Source organism: Haematobia irritans, chromosome 2 (genome assembly GCF_050003625.1).
Source record: "Haematobia irritans isolate KBUSLIRL chromosome 2, ASM5000362v1, whole genome shotgun sequence".
Lineage (NCBI taxonomy): Eukaryota > Metazoa > Arthropoda > Insecta > Diptera > Muscidae > Haematobia > Haematobia irritans.
The window spans coordinates 229,699,195-229,723,658 of NC_134398.1; the positions used below are offsets into that span (position 1 = coordinate 229,699,195).

General features: G+C 35.6%; 1 protein-coding gene across 1 annotated transcript in view; it reads right to left on the minus strand.

The window, feature by feature from the left end:
* The window catches only part of Drgx (Dorsal root ganglia homeobox), a 131,420-nt gene that overhangs the window by 37,817 nt on the left and 69,139 nt on the right, over positions 1 to 24,464 (minus strand). The window lies entirely within an intron of this gene.

Genomic DNA, 24,464 nt, shown 5'->3' on the forward strand with positions numbered 1-24,464 from the left:
CCTGCTGTAACGCCCACCTTGTTTTTATGCCATGCCATGGAATATCCTTTTTGTATTTTGAATAATAGATGTAGTCTATTTGAGTGTGTGTGAGTATTTTATACATATACACCCACACTTGTTTTTTGGGGGTTGTTTGCCCTTTGTGCCGCGCATGATTTCCCCATAATTTTGAGAGTGAGTTGGTTTTTTTGTTGCTGTTTTTTGGTTTACCCCCAAAGGCTCCATTGATGTTGTTTTTTTTTTCATTTTTGGGTGTTTTTAATGGCATTTTCTCTACTCCTATCTCTCTGTCTATTTTAAGCTTTTGCTAGGGGGGATTTTTCATGGCATGGTCTTCTTGATATTTCAATGGAATTTTTGCCATTGCCTTTGGGAGTCATCGATTTCAATTTGGTTAGTTTGTTACTTCCAAAATGAAATAATCTTATAAATTACGTTCATTCATTCTTTCTCATTTCTCCTTTTTATCTCGATTAGCTACATATACTTTGCCTCTTCATCTTGTCTTTTGGCCATTGAAGCCACAAACTCTTGGTCCTTTTGCTCTCTTTTGTTCAATTTGGGTTGGTGTTTTTTTTTCTCTCGTAGGAGGAATGTTCTACATCTCGTTATTAATTTTGTGGTAAAGTTGATTGGGTAATTTTGTTTAAGTTTTAATGGCAGTAATTTGGTTTTCTTTTGTTGAACTTGTTATCGTTTTTGGCCTTGTGTATAGACGTGGATGTTAACGAAAGGATACATAATTGAAAGGATAACCAATGAAATATGAAAGAAATTGAACGAAAGATCATAAAAATGATGATTATGATGATGGTGACTACGACTACTACGAATATAAGGAAATAACTTGGTTTGTTTGAGGGAAGCCTAAGATAGGAAAAATGTATTTTTGTACATAATATAACTTTTTTTTATAGGAGATAAATCTGTATAAGATCAATTTCTGAATCTAAACAATTATTTTTTTCCACAAGAACTGATCGAACTAGGTGCTTTGGTTACGTTTTGTGTACAAAAGATATCAAAGAAAGAAAAAAATGTATCTTGAGGCTTTCTTAAATTTTGGACATTGGCTTAAATTTAAACTTTTGAGACTTACAAAGGTCGATGTTTCAATCTTTCAGCTTTATCAAAGAACGAAAAACATCTCAAAGGCTTTCTTAAATTTTGGACTTTGTTGTTATTTAAAAACTCAACACTAAAAAAACTAAAGCCAATTTAACTTTATTTCCCCAGCAAAAAATTTGGAAGTTCTTCTAACGACACGACTTTAAAAGCAGTTCCAAAAATGTTCTCCCAAAAATGTTCTTTATTTTAACTGCAAAGGAAGTTCATTTGAGTTAAGTTTTTATAACTTGCATTTTTCATATTTTTCAAAAAAAGATTAGGAATTAATAAAATAGTGCAAATTATTTAAATTTTGCCGAAAAAAGTTTAAATCCATTCTAGAAAAATTGCGAATTTTTGAAAATGTTTGATGTCGAAGGTTCCGGACAAGCGTTATAATGCATTAAAAATCATAAAAAAATTTAAAAATATTTATTTGTCAAACTATCAAAAAAAATCTTAATTCATATCCAAAACACTGGATTCGCATCACACCTTGAGAAATGATGCAAATTCAGTGCACCGGCCGTTGAAATGATGGACATCCATCCTATGACAAGCCCATGTTAAATTCATCGTCAATTGTCAATTGTGCACCACTTCCGTATCCAAAAAGAACATTTTCACTACTTGTTTGGCGACGCTTTTTTTGCTGGGTTAGTTCATGGAATTATTATATTTTTAGAAAGTTTCCTTCACTTTAATAATTTTTTGCGTATGTTAGTTAAATTAACTAAAAATCGAGGTACAAAAATGAAGCATAAATATTTACTAAATTCGTAATTCCTATACATTTAAAATTTGTAAATTTTATCACAAATGCGCCCATCTTGCCCCATGCCACCTAAGAAATTTTTATTAAAAAATATTAATTAAAATAATTTTTTTTTAAATTGTCGATGTAGAATAGGCTGAAATCCAATTAATCAAATATGATAAGTCGAACTTGAATATTACAAAAGGTCTACACTGAAAGAAGGGTTTTCTTATCTAAGGAACAAAAATTTTGATAAACGAAGGTGTATTATTTTGTTTTATAAAAATTAAAATGATGCGAGGTGTGCATTATCATGGCCAAAGATCATGGTTTTCTTTGTCAAGTATACCGTCGGTAACGGTCGTACAATTCGTCATGGTACACCCCTCTGATCATTTTATTCGTCCTAATCTTCCGATATTGATCATACCTTTTGAATGGTAACACCTTTCCATCTTGCGACAGTCTTCACCTCCTGTAAGTTATTCTAAAGGCACAACTTTAAAAGCACTTCCAAAAACTACCTACCAAAGATATTATTTACTTTAACTAAACCGGATGTTCTTTTAATACAATTTTTATAACTCAATTTTTTCACATTTTTAGTAGGTAATTTTAACATTCACTGTTTCAAAAAAGGTTAAGAACAGAGTAATGATAAAATGGCACAAATTATTTACAAAAAATGTCAAATCGAAATGTGTTAAAAATCATAAAAAATATAAAAAATTTTGTAATTCACATCCACAACACTGAATTCGGACCACACTTTAAGAAGTCATACAGCAACGACTGTTGAAATGGTAAACATCCACCCTAAGACAAGCCCATGTTAAATTCATCGCTTCTGCGCCAATTTTGCACCACTTTCGGATCCAAAAAGAACATTTTCACTACTTTTTTGATTATGCCTTTTTTGGCTGGGTTATTACCATTGTTCCTAAGAAGGCGAATTTTGGTGTTTTCGATTTTTTAAAAATTTGGAAAAATCAACTTTTTAACATGTCGACTTTTTTTGCGAAAGTCGACTAATCGAATTTTTGACACCTTAAAAATTTTGAACTACTGTTAAAACAGCTAATTTAAAAATTATTGTTTACTTACTCTCAGAGTTGCCATAGAAATAATTTCGTCGAATAGTAGTTGTTTGCCAATATTAAAAGTCGATTAGAGTCGATTTACAATATTAGCAAAAACCGAGTTGTCGAAATTAGGTATTACACACTGTCGAATATCAATTACCCTATTTTCGAATTTTGTCCTAATATGATTCATTGACTATGTAAAGTACGTATTAAATGGTATTGTGACCAGGTCAACAGTTGTATACACGGGCATTCAATTATCAATCGGAAACCGAATAATTTTAAAATATTGATATTTAATCTTATAGATATGCAGAATAATAGGGTCTGTTTATTCGCTACGGGAAATTGGTACAAATTGCCACTGACGGACCTATCACAGAACTGGTACCTGTGCTCCAGTTAGTTGCAATTTTTAAATAGTCGTAATTTATTTATTTCCGTACTCGCTTAGATCCATTAAGATTTTAATATCAGGCATTTTCACATTTTGTGAAATAAAATTATCACATTGTTCGACATATTTCAAAAGTTTTTTTTTCATATCGGGTTCGATTGGGATGCCCAAATTGAAGCAGATTTCTAAGAGTTTGTCCGAGACTTGTTCCTGAGAACCTGTCTATGGGGTGCTCCTGCTAAACTGTTCCAGGACGTGTCCTTTGGGATGAGTCCAAGACGCGTCCTAAAATGTAAATTTATCCCGTCAATGACAAATCCATGTTAAAGTGACCGGTCTCTTCCATACGTTTTGACCAGAACTGGGACTGGTCCATACACACCAGGGTCTGGTCCTGTACCGGTTCTGTGGTTGATCCATTTCCCGTAGGGTTGTTAAATATTAACACTTATGTTATGTTGGTTGTAGATTTATTCTTCCGAGTGGTCACAATTCAAGTGGTTTATATAAGTCCACAATCTCCGTATTGTTCTGCATCACTTTACGTATACAGTAAATATATTTTACTTAAGAGCAAACTTCAATCTAGAAAAGCAATATCAAGGAGTTTGAATCTACATTTCTATCTACGACCTTATTTTACTACAAATTACAGTTTACATACTCGTAGGAAGGATGAAACTTCATAATCGTGTGTGTAATCTATTAATCCTTTTAACCGATTATGATGGATTTCCAATATAAACTAGCGAATGATAAATATGTATAGACCAAGTCGATTTTGGTTTCTCGAATATGAACCAGTGGTAGTTATTTTCCCATCTGTTGGAATTCATATAAAACTCATTCACCATTTCCATTTAATCATTGAGTGGCTACCAATTAAGTCCAAAGATCAAAATATTCAATTTCTTAAGAGAACATATAATTTGCCGCATCTATCCAAGAGAAACCCTTCTATATAATTCAAATTCACCACATCCACCCACTTGCCCATTGGCATTATTGGCGATTTCCGTTTCCTGACATTTGCTGAGTCGTTAAAATATCATCTAACACCCATAATTCATGATAATTCCTTAATAAACAAACGGATGATTAAATAATTTGTCAAATAAATTCTTTGTTGTAATCAACCATGACTCTTAGGAAATTTTATGTAGGATGTTCCCTTTTGAGAACGAATAAAAGCATGGTCTTGGTCTCTCTCTTTCTTTCACATGCTTATATCTATAGGCAGGCTAGAATTCCTTGAGGCTTTTATTTCAAGGATATCATAAAAATAGCAAGTCCTTATGGTACTAAGTGAAAAAATAATAGTTATGTGCTTTGGTGGAATTTAATATTCATGAAACCAATATTAGAGCCTCGGGCCAAATGGTAAAAAGGGGTTGTTTTGTGCGGCTGGTTGATTTTTATTCTTTGGGCTACGAAAAGTACATTAGGTGTATTTTTATACTATAACCTAGTAGAGGTGTGCACGTGAAACGAAATTGTTGCCATGCACGTATAAGTCGTGAGTGTAAGTCACACTGAGGGGAACAATGTGATTATGCCTAAGCGTGAGTCACCGAGGTAATCTGTTCGTGAGGGTGCGTGTGTAGTATATTTCGCCAAAATACGCTCACCAACATAAACAGCCCAAATCGCCAATAATTTTAGTCACACCTATGATATTAAGAGTTTATTAATGCTCTCGATTTTAATCGTGTTCACGTGTTCAGTCAGGTTTACCAGGTAAATTACTCAAACAATCGACGAAGGTTTTCAACTCTTATTCGCATCTACATACTCTCAAAAAATAAATTTTGAACGTAACACACGACTCAATGGTGAGTCATGGTAATTTCTCTGAGAGGCGATTTTTCGTGAGTTACGCATCTCAGTCTCCAAAGTTTTTGTGAGTCACGAATTTGTAATTGTGAGTATGGGCGAATAAAAATGTTTTACTACACCCTCAAAAAAAAATCGCTTCTGTAACATATACCCCAAACCCATTTTGCTTCAAGCATATATATTTTCAGGATTGGTCCAAATAAAATATTGTTTGTATTGTTCAAACATATTATGTTTCACCTTAGGGCACCGGTAGAAAAAATTTTAATGAAATTTTCTTTGTGTGGATATATTTTTAAGGCGTCAATTGGTTCCTTCCATTATTTAACTTGCAGCATACTCTCCAGGTCTCTCTTTCTAAATTAATATATGTTTGCATCTAAGCATATTATATTTACAAACATTTTATGTCCCAAACATAAAATGCTCTAACATATTAATATATGTTATGCTAGTTTATGAACATTATATGCTTGCACTTAAAAATATTCTGTTAAAAATTTTGAGTTCCAAACATATAATTTTTACACCCAAACATATGAAAAACAGTCTTTTTCGTGCGTGTACGTGCGCGTGATTACGGATTTTCATTTCGTGAGTCTGCATGAGTCCTAGCAAAAATATCGTGTGTGCGTCTGAATAAGTAGAGAGTAGACTTCTGTGACTGCAATCATTGGCACACATCCATCCTCTGCCTGAATGGTTGGTTAGCATGATAATGTTTCATATTCAGTATTACCTTCACTTTTTTCAAGCGGTGAATCTTTTGTGTCACTTGTTTTTTTGTGCCACTAAATGTTCCACATATTTGTGCCAACATTTCGCCACATTGTGCCACTGTTTAATTACGTTTATATTTGCCACTTTTTTAAAATGAGTGAGATTTTAAAATGGACAGAAGTTCTCAACGGCAAATTTCCTCTTCCACTAGAAGTGTTCAGGGACCAAAAGTAAATTGGGGCGAGATTCTAGATTTTGCTGTGAGCGTAAAATGGTGGAAAATTGCAGGGATTTTTAGGCAATTTCTTTTAACGACTTTAGGGGCAAAAATTCTTCTAGAAGATGGGACAACTTTCGCCTTCTTCGGAGAATGTTCACTGGGTGCAGTCCACCCGACTGTTTCTTGGTCTTCGGTATGCGCTAATAAATCCATGTTTCATCAACTATTGAAAAAGAAACATTTCCGAATTGGGCTTAGGAAGTCTCAAAGTAGTGACTCAGATATGGTCTTAATATGTAACAGGTTGGCTGATAAGTCCCCGGTCTAACAAAGAAAAACACTTTTTTTGTCAAAATTTGTTTTTATTATTCAACATAGTTCCCTTCAAGAGCGATACAACGATTATAACGACCTTCCAAGTTTTTAATACCATTTTGGTAGTACTCCTTCGGTTTTGCCTCAAAGTAGGCCTCAGTTTCGGCGATCACCTCTTCATTGCAGCCAAATTTTTTCCCTGCGGGCATCCTTTTGAGGTATGAGAACAAGAAAAAGTCACTGGAGGCCACATCTGGAGAATACGGTGGGTGGGGAAGCAATTCGAAGCCCAATTCATGAATTTTTGCCATCGTTCTCAATGACTTGTGGCACGGTGCGTTGTCTTGGTGAAACAACCCTATATGGGGCCGTTTTGCCGCGATTTCGACCTTCAAACGCTCCAATAACGCCATATAATAGTCGCTGTTGATGGTTTTTCCCTTCGCAAGATAATCGATAAAAATTATTCCATGCGCATCCCAAAAAACAGAGGCCATTACTTTGCCAGCGGACTTTTGAGTCTTTCCACCCTTCGGAGATGGTTCACCGGTCGCTGTCCACTCAGCCGACTGTCGATTGGACTCAGGAGTGTAGTGATGGAGCCATGTTTCATCCATTGTCACATATGGACGGAAAAACTCGGGTGTATTACGAGTTAACAGCTGCAAACACCGCTCAGAATCATCAACACGTTGTTGATTTTGGTCAAATGTGAGCTCGCGTGGCACCCATTTTGCACAGATCTTCCGCATATACATATATTGATGAATGATATGACCAACACGTTCCTTTGATATCTTTAAGGCCTCTGCTATCTCGATCAACTTCATTTTACGGTCATTCAAAATCATTTTGTGGATTTTTTTGATGTTTTCGTCGGTAACCACCTCTTTCGGACGTCCACTGCGTTCACCGTCCTCCGTGCTCATTTCACCACGCTTGAATTTTGCATACCAATCAATTATTGTTGATTTCCCTGGTGCAGAGTCCGGAAACTCATTATCAAGCCAAGTTTTTGCTTCCACCGTATTTTTCCCTTCTTCTGAAGTATTTTATCAAAACATTTTTTCACAATAACAAAAGTTGCTTCACAAAAGACGCTCTATCTCACAAACTAATTGACTTACAGACGTCAAATTTTGACACGAATCATTTGAATGTTGGTACTATATAAAAGTAATATGCATTTAATACTAGCGACGTCATCTATGTATCAGACCGGGGACTTATCAGCCAACCTGTTATGTGTTGTCCGGAGTTGGAGCCCACATCCAAATTTTCGTGATGGATCTGGCCAACGCGATTCTTTGAAATGTCTACTGATTCAGCTATCCAACGCCACTTCGTCTGTCTGCGGAGAGTCGTCAATTTTTGTAAATGTATCCTCTTTTATTGCAAGGATCATCATAGATCTACCATGTTAGGTTAGGATATTACGAAAATGATGTCCGATTCTATACTATCACTTTTATAGCCGTGTACAATACGTGGAAGTGCGGATCTGTGTGGAGAAACCTTAAAATTCTAACAAACCACCGCACCATGGCCACTACCTTTCACGTTGAAAGAATTTCTTTACGGCAGCCACTGTAATTACTATCCGAAAGTTCTTTGCTTTTACTGCGCGATTTACCTATCAAAAGGAAAACACATCCATTATTCACTATACTGGTACTTCTGTTGGTTGCAAAGATTTGGATAATTGCATTTGGTGGAGTGTAATCCTTTAATGCTTCTGCTACTGTGCACCAAACAGGTTAGAGAAACTTACTGGTTCGGATGATGATGATTATGATGTTTCGTTTTTCAACTCTCGACTCATTCACCCTAGAAAATGTTCTTTTTTTTTACAGAAAACAGCAATAGCAAAAAGGGTGTTTTGTGGTTACCCTCACTCTTATTTCGTGGTCTAGCTAATCGCCTAAAGGGGGAAAAGTGGGCAGGAAGGGTAATAGAACAAACTGAAGAGTTTGTTGGCCGAAAATAAGCTTAGCATTAACACATCTGTTCATTGATTCTCTCCTGCCATAAACCCACTTTGTTTTCACCAACACACCAAAAATGCAGGACCCCATTGAGTGTGCTCTTTATATGCATTCAGCGATTTTATTCTATGATCTGTGAAGTGTTTGTTTTTTTAAACGTTTTTGTTTTTTAACACAATCCCTAACAAGGCTTGAAACCTCAAATATGTGTTTGTTTATCCTGCAATAATATTACACTCTTCTAGGTATCACCAGAGTATGCCCGTTGATATCTTTGTTGAAATTACCATCCAAATACTCGATATCCTGCTTTAACATAATGGGGTTGTGATTGTGTGATTTTACATGATTTGAAGGATTTGTGTATTTTGCTACAGCTACGAAATTTTGTTACAAATTGTGAACAATAAAACCAGAGTTTATTTTTCTCCCCGTTGCGCTTGAATTCACGAGTAGCTCATTTTGCTGGAGGTAATATAGCCGGCCTCTTTGTTTACTTCCATATGCCAGAAGTATTGAGAGCTAGCTCTACATGTGTTCTATGATGGAAGGTGCAGCCCTAATATTTGGGAAATTAGGTGTTCGCAAAAAATGTATATGGGAGTTATGGAGAGATATGTTTTGTTGAAAATATTTGCTTCCAAGTTCCATGAAACGCAGAGGGATATAATATTGTGAAAATATGATAAGGTTCACTTTTCATAACTTTTTTGATTTTCTTCCATTTTGTCAATAACATTGAAAGATGCTTATGCCGAAAAAGTACACTACCTGACTTTTTGATATCTGGGAGCAGTTGTTTTCCCAAATTAAAACCAAGAACACATACAAACTAATTTAGTATATTGGATTTTCTAGCATTCTATATGAGACGTTTAGGTGAGACTCTGAATTTAGATTGTGGGAGGTAGTGTTTCCCTTTCCCATTTTTTTTTTGAGTCAACCTAATCGATTTATTTAATATCGTCAGTGGATACGGTAGCAGATTACTTTTTGTTTTATAACACCGAAAAAAGTGAACTGTTTTATAGGAAGAATGAACTACCACGCACGAAAATTGAACTAAATTTTACTCCACATTTTATGATTTCCACAAAGCGTTGTTAAAACCAGGAAATTTTAATGCCCTGTTGTACTTTTTAACTGCAGTTCACGAAATTACACCATCTCATAGAAGAAAAAATTAAATAAAAGTAAAGAAGAAAATCATTGGTGCCAAATCATGACCATTTTAACCATTCTTACTATTTTTGGGAATCGTACGAAAAATTTGTTTTTTGTTCATATTGAACTTATGTGTATGGTCATTGAACTTTATACTCACGTTTAGTTCATAAAATGTTTAAGACATACTTAGAAAAAGTAAGATTTCATTAAGCTGTGGAAATTTACGATAAAAATAATAAAATTTAACTACAAGCAAATAATTTTTTTCCAATAAAAATAAGTTAAATTTAGCGTTAGTTTAACTACGGATTTTTTTTTTTCTGTGTAGGACGGAGGATAGGGCCTTCCCTCTTTGAAATATTTTAATTGATACAATTGAACTGTAATACATTCACGAATGACGTTCCAGGACTGAAATTGGAGGACGCATTTGCCTTCCATTCACATTTTATAAATCAAACTAAATCGTTTTTTTTTTATTTTCTGAGCATTTAAAGAGACTGATCCAATTTATGGATCATGAATGGTGGAAAGTAGAAATAGATTTTATCGGCGTGTCATCCATTCAAAGTAATTGAAGTGATCTTCTTGCACGGAATACTCCTTGAGTGATGCGAAAGAAACTGAGTTTTTTATATGCTCATCAGATTTACTTGTCCCAGAATTCTCATTCTATATACTTATCACATCTGAATCACTTCCTTAGTAGATTTAGATCCGTCTTTCCATCTGTCTGTGTGTTCACCTGTTTCCAAAATATCGGACATCACAAGTGAATTTTTAAGGTTAAGTGCGAAAGTTCGGAGACCATTTCGGGCGATGTAACTTGGTGAGATGAGAAGTGTGAGTCAGAACATTTTCATCGGCCAATTTTGGGTTATTTTTCAATTCAGCAACGAGTTGACCTAATAATTCGGCATAGTAATCTCAGAAAACTGTGACCATCACAACCTTTCCAGCCGACTCGAGAGTTCTTGCCTTCTTCGGGGAGGGAAAATCCACTCTTTGCTTGGTCTCTGGTCTCAGAGGACCTATAGGTTAGGTTAGGTTAGGTGGCAGCCCGACATATCAGGCTCACTTAGACTATTCAGTCCATTGTGATACTACATTGGTGAACTTCTCCCTTATCACTGAGTACTGCCCGCTTCCATGTTAAGCTCAATCCGAACGGCGTTCCACATTGCAGTGAAACCACTTAGAGAAGCTCAGAAATATCACCAGCATTACTGAGGTGGGATAATCCACCGCTGAAAAACTTTTTGGTGTTCGATCGAAGCAGGAATCGAACCCACGACCTTGTGTATGCAAGGCGGGCATGTTAACCGTTGCACCACGATGGCTTAGAGGACCCTTATTTTGACGAATGCTCAAAAACTCCCTTCATTTGCACTTAGGTTAGGTTAGGTTAGGTGGCAGCCCGATGTATCAGGCTCACTTAGACTATTCAGTCCATTGTGTTACCACATTGGTGGACTTCTCTCTTATCACTGAGTGCTGTCCGATTCCATGTTAAGCTCAATGACAAGGGACCTCCTTTTTATAGCCGAGTCCGAACGGCGTTCCACATTGCAGTGAAACCACTTAGAGAAACTTTGAAACCCTCAGTAATGTCACCAGCATTACTGAGGTGGGATAATCCACCGCTGAAAAACTTTATGGTGTTCGGTCGAAGCAGGAATCGAACCCACGGCCTTGTGTATGCAAGGCGGGCATGCTAACCGTTGCACCACGATGGCTCAGAGGACCCTTATTTTGACGAATGCTCAAAAACTCCCTTTATTTGCAATTGAACAAAGTAAAAACCTTTTCGTCTCTCAGTTACGTTTAGTATGGCGCTATCTCGTGAAATAACTGTTGCAAAACAAATTTTGTTGGATGCAAAAATTTTAATCTTCCCATAAGGATTTTGATATTGATTCCGAGGCAAAGATCCTGCTTCTTTAAAATAAAGAAATTTTTTTAGCGACCTATCTGGCTTCAAATTAGGATACAGATCTCATTTATCAAATATTCATTCTCTTTTCCCGGTATATTAACAATGCTATTCACGTACAAACAAATGCCACTTAAAATATCCAAATTATAATGGATACTTCAAAGTAACAAATGTTTTCTTAATTTCAAAAAAAAAAAAAAAAAACGTATACCTAAGATGCAAAATTCACAAAATAAGTCTTAGTCTATATGTGAAGCATTTTTATCTTAAATCTAAAGATTCGATATTTCAGTTACTTAAAGGGTGATTTTTTAATTCAAACCTGTGTTGCTCTACGTTAAGGAAAATTGGCCTTAGTTCAATGACATACGACTTTAACGGAGGAACGCAAATTTCCAAAAATGTGTGTCCGAAATTTATTGACAAAATTAATAAAAAAAATAATATTATGTACATTCTAAAATTTAGGTTTCGTAATTTTTAAAACCACGTAAATAGTTTTTTTTCAATATGCCTTAGCAGCCCAGTGTGCGATCTGCACCCAGAGAAGGAATATGATCACCTCAAACATGTTTTAAGAGCAAAATGTTATTTTTGGGTGGTGACCATGTAACATGGTTTTCGCAACCATGTTATTTTCTCGGAAATCATGTATCTGATTTCGACAAGCAGGTTATATTTGACGAGAAAATAACATTTTATAGACAAACATGTTACATGGTCACCATACAAAAATAACATTTTGCTCTTGAAACATGTTTGAGGTGATCATATTCCTTCTCTGCGTGTGTAAAGAAAAGATCAATGCCTCGATTATAGCATTGACGTCATCCAAGCCCAACATCCGACCGCATTGGGACTTTTTAAACCAATTTCGTGGATGCGCGAAGTAGCCTCCGGAAACAAACATCGAATTACTGACCAATATATATTTTTTTTTTTGTTTTAATTTTTTTTTTGGAAAAGTGTGTCAAGGGCGGTTGAAATCTATTTACAAAGAATTTTATGACAATCTCCAATTCATTAATTTATAAAATTAAATTTTTAAATTGATAAAAAAACCGGAGTGCCGCATACACTTGTTAAACGGCCACGCATTTTAATATCCACCGTTAAAACACGGAAACCTGTAACGCGATTTGAAACCACAAAATAAATGTTTTCAGGCGTAAGGCAAATATAATTGTAGGCAAAAAAAATTGCCATTTGAAAAAATGAAAGCACGAAGAGAAACACATGATACCACAGTCAGTATCAAATGTCAGGCAGACGTTTGGCCATAAATTTCATTACAAAATTTCTACTCCTTCCGGTATATCCTTTTGTGCAAATCCTGTTTGACATAGAAGAGGCATTTAAGCAATTTTCATTTTTTCCATAGTCATACAAGCAGGGTTGTTATAAATTATATAGCCATAACTAGGCTATTATTTGTTATTTTATTTTATTAAGTAAAAAAACATCTCTAAGAAGGGCGGGAATTTTATTTTGGCCATAACCTGTCTTGTTACTCTCTTATTTTTGGTCATCGCTGGTATAAAAACCCTTGTCAATCTTACCAAAAGTCTACAAAAAAACCAACAATTTGGCATTTATGTCATTTTTAGGAAAAGTCCACACTCACTTTATGTCATGTAAATGACAGAAACAGGACCAAACGCCATAGCATAAGTCAAGGCGCTTTATTTGGTCAAACCCATTGTGGATGGCTGGGGACAATAAAACCTTGCCAAAACTGAGTTTTCCTCATGTAATTTAGTTAATTTTTGATGTAAAATAATTTCATAAAGGCTACAAATGAAAGCAACATTTTTCTCTATCCACTTAAGTCCCCGGTGGTTATGATGAAAAATTCCATTGGAGGTAATTGCTTTATTAGGCTGAAGATACCCATTTCAGGGGAAAATGTCTATACAGGTGTTTTTTTCTAAGAATAACCGGGGTCTGTTTGCAGAAGAGCCAACAAAAATTCCTTAAAAATGAAAGACACGGAGAAATCTCACAACTACAACTTGACTTACACACACACAGACATTAAGGAATACACTGCTTGTATTCAATTTGTACAAGGACTTTTGACATTGGCCGTGACAGCAACACGTGCCCACCCTTGAGTCTATTCATGTATTTGGTAAATTGACATGTATGGAATTTTCCGTTAAATCTAAATTAAATTCAAAGTATCAAGTGTCAAAATTATTGTTAACAATTACATTAAAGTTTTATATTCCCCACTGAAATAATGGCTAAGGATGGAGGGCAACAATGTGAGTGGCAAGACCTTGCCTTTCGATTTATATTCCCACGAAGAAATGTGATAGCAAAGCAAATGGCCTGTATAAGGATATCCATACTAAAGGATATGGTATTCGGTCTTAGATCTCTGTGTGTATGTGTGTGCGAAAAATATTTTAAGAAATTGTATTTTTATCAAATCTCAAAGGATTTGAGCTTAGTTTCATGTCAAACACACACACTCTCAATTTTTTTTTGACAACGGTGGCCCGGGTTTCTTGGGGATCATCGGTGAAGTGAATTGCTTCTGATGCGACATTTAACATAATCTGGGAATGTAAATTTTTAAGAAAATATAATCTAATAAAATATGAGAAGGGAACAAAGGAAACTGAAATTTATCCCTATTGCGGGGAAAGTGAAAGCAAAGGGAAAGCCAATATGATGGTGTATACGAAATTCATAATATTTCTACACAACTCTACAATTAAAGAGTTTCTGGTATTCATAGAAAAATTTTTGGAGATAAATGATCAGATATTTATTTGTTAATAAATATACTCAACAAAAAGTGAACTTGGATCCAAAGATTTTGACCTTCCCTTAAGGATTTTGGCGTCAATTCCGAGCAAAAGATGCGGCTTCTATTTTTTAAAGATATTTTTAACGACCTTTCTGGCTTTAAATCTAGGATCCATAAAATTAGAATTAAGATCTCAGATCTCATTTATCGAATTTCCATTCTCTTTTCGCGATATATTAATAAAGCTATTCACGCACAAACAAATGCCACTTTAAAAAAATGAAATTATAACGGAAACTTCAAAGTAAAAAAATATTTTCTTTATTTAAAAAAAAAAAATTAAACCAAAGATGCTAAATCCTCAAAATAAGTGTTAGCCTATATCTGAAGCATTTATATCTTAAATCTAAAGATTCAATATTTCAGTTAATTTAAGGATGATTATTTAAATCAAACATTTTTTACTTTAAAGAAAAAGACATACGGCTTGAACGGAGGGACTCGAATTGTCAAACTTTATGCCCTAAATTTGGAAGCCACCGTGGTGCCATGGTTAGCATACCCACCTTGTGTACACAAGGTTGTGGGTTCGATTCCTGCTTCGACCGAAAACCAAAAAGTTTTTCAGCGGTGGATTATCCCACCTCAGTAATGCTGGTGACATTTCTGAGTGTTTCAAAGCTTCTCTAAGTGATTTCACTGCAATGTGGGACGCCGTTCTGACTCGACTAAAAAAAAAGAGAAGTTCACCACTGTGGTATCACAATGGGCTGAATGGTTAAGTGAGCCTGATATATCGGGCTGCCATCTAACCTAGCCTAACCTATGTCCTAAGGGAGCTACCGTTAACATGGAATCGGGCAGCACTCAGTGATAAGAGAGAAGTTCACCAATGTGGAATCAAAATGGACTGAATAGTCTAAGTGAGCCTGATACGTCGGGCTCACTTAGACTGTTTACCTAGCTATGTCCTAAATTAAAAAAAAAAAAAAAATTGATGCAAAGATTATACATTTTATCTTAATTAAATTGTAATTATTTTAAAGTATTTAGTATTTTTTTAAATTGTGCGTCCTAAAATTTAATCTTTGATATCACCATTTTTTTTCAATGTAGGAAGGTATGTTGTTAATATTGGAAAGCAATATCAGGCAAATAGCCACAAGGACCATGGTTTAGGGATCATATCCTTTTGATGAAACTTTACTCTATAGCATCACGAATTCTCCCTTTATGGTCTTGAATACTTGGCCTCACGACAATTTTATTTTTCAGTGTTGACTTACAACTAAGATCTGTTTTTGTACCCACCACCATTGAATAGTGAGGGGGGTATAATAAGTTTGTCATTCCGTTAGTAACACATCGAAATATCGATTTCCGATTATATAAAGTATATATATTCTTGATCAGGGAGAAATTCTAAGACGATATTACCATGTCTGTCCGTCTGTCTGACTATCTGTTGTAATCACGCTACAGTCTTTAATAATGGAGCTATCATCCTGAAATTTGGCACAGATTCGTTTTGTGTTTGCAGTAGAGGTGTGCACGAGACACGAAATCACGTGAATCACGTGAGTCGTGAACAAAATTTGAAGGAACTCTCGTGAATGTGCGCGAATGGGACTAAAATGAATATGTTGTGCGTGAGCGTGCGTGAGAAATAAAATCGTTTCGTGAGTGAGCGTGAAAAAAATTTCTGCAAAATCACGCTCACGAAAAAAATCAATATTTAATTCATACTCGTATGTAAATTGAAATTAATTTAGCTCTCGAACTATATTCTATTTTTGAATTTTGTTACCTTTGCTGATTTTCGTTTGGAAAATGTCGTGAGTCTCGCGAATTTGTCGTGAATCACGTGAATTGTCGTGAATCGTGCGTGAGTGTGAGTCTTTAAAAGTAGTTCGTGCGTGAGCGTGCGTGAGTACTGGTTTTCATTTCGTGAATGTGTGTGAGTGGGATTGGCTACCACACATATCGTGCGTGAGCGTGCGTGTATAAACATTTTGCTTCGTGAATGTGCGTGAGTGAAATTTCAGTCACGCGCACACCTCTAGTTTGCAGGCAGGTCAAGTTTGAAGAACACCCGATTTGGGGTCTTGGGCTTCTAGAAACCTTATTTTCTATCCGATTTGACTGAAAATGGAAATGTAGGGGAACTCTAGTAACACAAATAGGTGTGCCGAATATGCCATATTTTAGTATAGCCCCCAAATAGACCGATCTCCTCATTTTACTTCTTGAGCTTCTAGAAACCGTAGTTTTTATCAAATTTGCCTGAAATTTGAAATCTAGAGGTATTTTAGGATCACAAATAGGTGTGCCGAAAATGCTGCCTATTGGTCCATATTTTGGCATAGCCCCCATATAGACCGATCTCCCGATTTTACTTCTTGGGCTTCTAGAAACCATAGTTTCTATCCGATTTCCTTGAAATTGGAAATCTAGAGGTATTTTAGGACCGTAAATATGAGTGCCGAATATGGTGTGCATCGGTCTACGGTTTGCTATAGGCCCCATATATACCGATTTTCCGGGTTTACTTCTTGAGCTTAGAAATCTTAGTTTTTATCCAATTTGGCTAAATTTGAAATCTAGAGGATTTTAGGACCATAAATAGGTTTTTAGAAAATGGTGTGCATCGACCGATCTTCCGAATTTCCTTCCGTAATTTTGATCCAATTTGCCTGAAATGTGAAATCTAGAGGTTTTTTAGGGTCATAAAATCGGGCTGTTACTTTAACCTAACCATCTTCGGGAAGCGTACTGGTTCAAATGATCTGCTTGGGAGAATATCTGTCATTAAACAGCCTGAAATTCTATATATTATCAACTTACTACGACTACGAGTTTTCAAAGGAAACTATTATATTTAATTCATGGTGGTGGATATTTAAGATTCGGCCCGGCTGTATATACTTGTTTTTTTATAGAGATGTCACGTAATGATGATTTAGATATTTTTTTCTAATCTTAGGACTCTTACCACAAATTCTAAAGTGGAAAAATTATTATTGCACGGTTGGCCACAAACCCGGCATTATTATTATAAAATAAACTAAAGAAAAAATATTTCTTGTAGCTTTTAGCCAAACGGCCACTCACATCCACAAAGGATTTGCCCCCGATGAGGGTGTGTGCGCGCTAACAACACAAGTACAGATAATTGCGCCGGAAATAGACTTAAAATCTACCACTAGAGATACCTTAATAGCTTTATGACACAGGGCAAAGCGAAATATCCCCTCAAGAATGAGAACTTCTTAACGTTATTTCTAACACGGATGTTTTTTCTTTGTTGAGTATGCCTGCTCTCATGGAATACCAACACACACTCACAAAGATTAAATTGAAGATGAAGCTGATGGAGGAAGATGTTAATGCGACTACTAAGGATAATGCTTGAAACGAGCTAGGCCAAAGAATTTTTGCTCGTTAACACGACAATGTTGGCAATTAAATGTAACATTTGTGTAAATATTGTTGGCGTTTTTTTCTTTACGTTTCTTTCATTTATATTCGTCGTTTGTTATATGTATTAGAGTACAACACCAAAGACACTGGAAGTAAGATGCTAAGTTAGGGATTATAATCATAATCAAAACATTTTTCGAAGGCCTCGAAAATATTTTTTTTTTCAGTGTGGCACTTGGAATTTCCTTGTTTAAAGTGGGAATTTTCCTGATTGATATAATCGAACTCCAACTATGACCAATCCTTAATATCCTCTCGATAGGCCTTTTCGAAGGCCTCGAAAAATTTTTTTTCAGTGTGGCACGTGGAACCCCTTGTTTAAAGTGGGAATATTCCTGATTGATATAATCGAACTCCAACTATGACCAATCCTTAATATCCTCTGGATAGCACAATCTATTCAACACAATCCATTGTAATTATTATTCAAAAAAGTACGATTCCGCCAGCCAATAAACCGTACGACTCCGCCAGCCTCTAAACCGTTTGGGAAGGACGAATCACATTTTTGCTAGAATCAGAAATTTGATGGGACTTGGAATATATGAAACCTCAGTTATCAAAGGATCAAACAAGTATATACGGCCGTAAGTTCGGCCAGGCCTCCACCATGGATTGCGTAGAAACTTCTACTGTCATCCACAATCGAATTACTTGGGTTGCGGTAACTTTTGCCGATGACAAGGTACCTTAAAACTTCCTAATACCGTAATATATACCACGTAGTCCATACGTGGTATATATTAAACTTAAAATGGCCGATTAAATACGTATATAATTAAGTTTGACAAAATTTTTCTATAGAAATAAAATTTTGACAAAATAAAATTTTGACAACATTTTCTATAGAAGTAAAATTTGGACAAAATTTTCTATAGAAATACGATTTTAACAAAATTTTCTATAGAAATAACATTTTGACAAAATTTTCTATAGAAATAAAATTTTTACTAAATTTTCAAAAGATTTAAAATTTTGACAACATTCTCTATAGAATTAAAATTTTGACAACATTTTCTACAGAAATAAAATTTTGCCAAAATTTTCTATAGAAATAAAATTTGACAAAATTTTCTATAGGAATAAAATTTCGACAAATTTTGCTAGATTATTTTTGTTCGAGTGGCAAGCATGATTATGAATCGATATGGACCAATTTTTGTGTGATTGGGGATCGGCTATATATAACTTTAGACCGATATGGACCAATTTTGGCATGGTTATTAGCGGCCATATATTAACGCCATGTTGCAAATTTCAACCGGATCGGATATATAATTATGGACCGATATGGACCAATTTTTACATGGTTGTTAGAGACCATATACTAACATCACGTACCAAATTTCAACCGGATCGGATGAATTTTGCTCCTCTAAGAGTCTCCGGAGTTCAAATCTGGGGACCGGTTTATATGGGGGCTATATATAATTATGGACCGATATGGACCAATTTTTGCATGGTTGTTAGAGACCATATACTAACACCATGTACCAAATTTCAGACGGATCGGATGAAATTTGCTTCTCTTAGAGCAATCGCAAGCCAAATTTGGGGATCCGTTTATATGGGGGCTATACGTAAAAGTGGACGGATATGGCCCATTTGCAATACCATCCGACCTACATCAATAACAACTACTTGTGCCAAGTTTCAAGTCGATAGCTTGTTTCGTTCGGAAGTTAGCGTGATTTCAACAGACGGACGGACGGACATGCTCAGATCGACTCAGAATTTCACCACGACCCAGAATATATATACTTTATGGGGTCTTAGAGCAATATTTCGATGTGTTACAAACGGAATGACAAAGTTAATATACCCTCATCCTATGGTGGAGGGTATAAAAATCAAAATCAATAAGAACAGAGTTATGGACATTGGCTATGCCTAGAAAATTAAAAAAATAAAATTAAATTTAAACTTAAACTTAAAACCACTGTACATCTTCGATGTAGTTGTAACATAGTCACGACAAGGATAATTTGTTTTGATAATTTGCTATTGTATATCTAACTAAACAACCGCTAATGAACGTTTTATGCTATTTTGTAATGTGCAGAGGAAATAACGTGCTAGAGAGCTTTCCGGCAAACACACTTATAGACACACACACACATGCGAATGCCTTTAAGGACAAGAAAGGACATCCTACTTGTAATTGGAGTCGGTATAACTGTAGCATTTGTAGTTGTGGCGGTTCTCTAGTACCCTCTGTAATGGCAAGGATATTAGCACGAAATGCTGCTTCAAATGTTCATTGTGCTAATTGCATTTCTACTTTAGCTTCACTTATCTCTGGAAATAGAATAGGAAAAATTATATGAACAAAATTTCCATTTGCTTCTTTCTGATCTGGTATGACGTTATGGCAAACCTTGAGTTTAGTTTTCTTTTTTACGAATTAGGTTCTGGTTTTTTTTTACCTCATTGTCATGATTTGTGGGGGCTTTACAGTACACAGTCGCTACTAGTCGCATCATCACAAAATTGGCAGAGTTAGTCGCCACTTGGATAATTTTGCATATGACCAATAAATTTTAATAAGTATCATTTTACGAAAATGTTATTCGCGTAATAAACAAATTAGCCATCGCACTGAAATTAATGCTAGTGAGCTCAGATTTCGAAAAGACCCCAAATGAGCCTCATTCACTTAGTCTCTCTCTCTCTTATTTTGTGAGGAAAAATGAAATTTTCATGTGTTTTTTTGTGGTTTTGGTTATTTTCTTGAAATAAAAGAATAAATCTTGGTTTTATTTGTGTGTGAGAGATTAATTGAAGATGGTTCAGCATAAGCTGAAGGGAGAAAGAAGATTTCATACTACATTGAGTTAAGTACTCATGGTGTATGTAAAAATAGCCACAATTGACGTAAAAGTTTTGAATTTGAATATGTCTTAATAATTGGTTGCAATTGCCCATTAAAATCAGGTGAGTAGGATGATGATATTGACTATATTAAATGGTCTAGAACATGACATCCAGTCTTAGCAGCCAGTTTGCTCCTATGACCGACCTTCGACAAATGGCAACTTGAAACTTTGTTAAATGCAAATACAAATCCTTCAATTTTTTTTTCTTCCAAATGCATTGGTTACCCAGGATTGTAAGGGAGAGAGGCAGTACCAACTGCTTACAAAACAACAGAAACAGCGCTGATTTTTGTGGGCGATGTCCCGATTTAGAGCAGCTACTTCATAGCGCTGATATGATTGCTCATTTCAATAGAAATATTGCTCAGAAGTGATATATAATCTTGAGTTTCCTATTTCATAGCATTGTTGGTATGAAGAAAATCAGCACTACTTGTCATGCATCTGTACGTAAACGAATGATCATAAACCAGTTTGGTTACTCGTTTACGTTATTGCCACCGATACATGCAATGTGGATGCACTGCCTACTTTATTGTATATAAAAAAGCGCAACTAAACTCTTACTGCTGAAGTATTTTTTGCTGGGTATTTAACATACAAATCCAGGAAATTGTAGCAAATTGATGGATCAAAATCACCACGGTCTCAATTATAACGGGGCTTCCAATATACCACCCCTTTTAAGCGATTGACATAAGATAATTGTTTTTTAATTCGAGGCCTGTAAAAAGACGTCAGAAAGTCGCCTACTTCAACATATATGTATATTTGTTAATCTTCGGAAAAAATATAAAGTCCCATGGAGCCCAATGAGGAGAAAACCGCGGTTCGTTACCCAATTCGAGCAAGTTGACTGTGGCGAGGTGGGAGGAAAGGTGTTGTGTTATTTTCCAAATGTAACCATTTACTCTTTAATTGAGTGTCGAATAGATCTAATAATTCCGCACTGAAAAAAACCATGTCCAGTTTGTCTTGACACTAATGATTTTGGTATTGATTCCAAGCCAAAAAACGGGGAATGAAGTAACATATGGATACATTTAAGACAAAATTCACTTTTAAATTTGACTTTTTTTAGGAAACAAACTTTAATTTATCAATTTTTACGTTTTTTATGTAAGACCTTAGGTTAGGTGAGGTGATAGCCCGATGTATCAGACTCACTTAGACTATTCAGTCCATTGTGATACCACAGTGGTGAACTTCCCTCTTAGCACTGAGTGCTGCCCGATTCCATGTTAAGCTCAATGACAAGGGACCTCCTTTTTACAGCCGAGTCTGAACGGCATTCCACATTGCAGTGAAACCAATTAGAGAAGCTTTGAAACACTCAGAAATGTAACCAGCATTACTAAGGTGGGATAATCCACCGCTGAAAAACTTTTTGGTGCTCGGTTGAAGCAGGAATCGAACCCCCGACCTTGTGTATGCAAGGCGGGCATGCTAACCATAGCACCACGGTGGCTCCCAATGTCAAATACCTTAAAAAGTATACTGGTTAGGTAATCTTTTCGTGATTTTCCCAGTCCCAGATATTTGGAATATAATCCAAAATCCACTTGTCTATCCAATTTGGAGCAATCAGTCTAGAAATCTTTGTAACCCGCCTCACTGTTGGCAATTAGAGTCTAAAATTTCTTTTCGAAAAGGGATTTCATCAGAATGCACTCCACTGCTTTTAGCGCATCTGGTATTAAATTGGGAACCGAACTGTGACCGTACTTTTTTTTCCGACCGATAGCTATAGTTCGTGCTACCGTACAACCATTTTTGAAGCTTGTTTGGTCAATAGGTCTAAAGGCAATAAATGCAACTTGCCATTAAGGGAATATGTTCCTGTCTTACTGAATGCGTCTGAGATACACCAACAAACCGTTTGCCCGAAATTTATCTAAACTTTTCGACTTCTGAAGAGGACAAAACTATTTAGCATTATAGGCCTGACCACTGCCGTATACAGCCAATGCACTATTTTCGGTTTAGACCCCAATTTTCCCTATTCCAGTACAAGACTATCGTTTCTTTTCTTGCCCTCTCTCCAATAATAAGCTTAATATTCAGCCGCTGTTCCAATATTACTCTAAGGTATTGGCCACATTCATCAAAGGGACTTTCAATGTCACCTAAAGAGAAGGGCTTAACTGTGAGAATTTTGCGTTCTTTGCCGTATATGGCAAATTCTGTCTTTTCTGGATTTTTCCCTAAACCATTCTCCTTCGCCCATTTCTCAATCATCTGGGAGACTATCTCTTTAATATTTGCACTTCTAGAAGGGGGTTTCCCCCTGTAGATGTCGCAACTTTTATTTTTTTTTCTAAGGAAAACCAAAAGGTTGTTTATAGCAACATTCCAAAGAAGGTTTGAAAGAACTCTTCCTTGGAGAGTATTCCTGTTTTCATATGTGTTCAATGTTTGGTTGCCCTACAGAGGCTAAAATACGTCTCTTCGTTAAAAGTTCGTCTTTCAGCCTCAGTACTCCTTGATCAACATTCAGAGTTAACAATGCATTTACTATTGAACTCAGAAGGACATTATTGAATCTCCTCGAGGTCCATAAAAGTCGAAATTCTATATCCATTGAAAGATAGCGAGCTATCAATAAAACTGATGAGTTCATGCAATGTGGTCTCAATATATCTGGCCTCCGAGTAAGCATGTTGTCATTTCGAGGTCAATCTCGAATCGATGCAAATTCTAAGATAAATGTCTATCAGCCTCTCTTCTCTGATTGGTCGGAAACCCTTCGCACCCTGGTAAAAGGATTTTGTCGCTTTAGGAAAAATCCTTTACTTTTGCCTCCTCCCACTTTCCAGGAATATATGTTGATGTAGGTTAGGTTAGTTATTATGGCAGCCCGATGTTTCACGCTCACTTAGAATATTCAGTGCATTGTGATACTCTTATCACTGAGTGCGGCCTATCTTAAACAATGGACCTCCTATTTATAGCGAAGTTGGAACGGCGTTCCACATTGTGGTGAAACCACTTAGTGAAGCTGTGAAACGCTCAGAAATGTCAAGCATTATCCACGTCAGAAAAACTTTTGATACAGTCTTTATAAAAAAAATCGTACTCTTTTAGGATATATTGCGGGAAAAATTGTCTTGCTTTTATATATTGGTAGTAAAAGAAAGTTGCTCTTAAAAGGTTCCACGGTACGGTCTTTCCAATGGTCCTATCGCCACAAAATCCCTAGGGATATTATAGAGTATTGTAAAGTTGTATGAGCTCAACTCATTCATTCTTTCTCATTCTGTCTGTGAAATGAATTTATTCATATTCCTTCGATTTATTTAATAACAAATGTCAGCTCTCTGTCGAAGCTTAAAAGTATACCATTGTTTGAATAATAAATAAAATTGCATAAAATTTCCCAAAAACAATAAAGAATTTTACGAACGAAAAACTTGCATAAATCATTACAACATTCATAATGGAAGAGTTGAAAAGTAGCCGAACACAAGTGGCCCAAGACGAAACATTAGCCAAATTGAATATTCTTGCCAAAAACAAGGTGGGAAGGGGAGAATAAAAGAAAACATAAAAAAACAACTAAAAATCCTTTTGATCACAATGCATGACATATTTTAAAAAGTAGCAACAAGAATAACAACTACACAGCACACAATAACAAAAATACAATCCACTTATAAGTCCTGGCAAAGGACATGTCTGTGTACCATTATAGGTGTAGATGGGGTAATAGTCGCAAATAAAGCAAACACAAGAAGGGTCGTTATGCTTGAAAGAAATGTGAAAGTGTAAGCAACATAGATTTGAAATTTGATACAATTTAAAAAATTTTAAATAAATAACTGT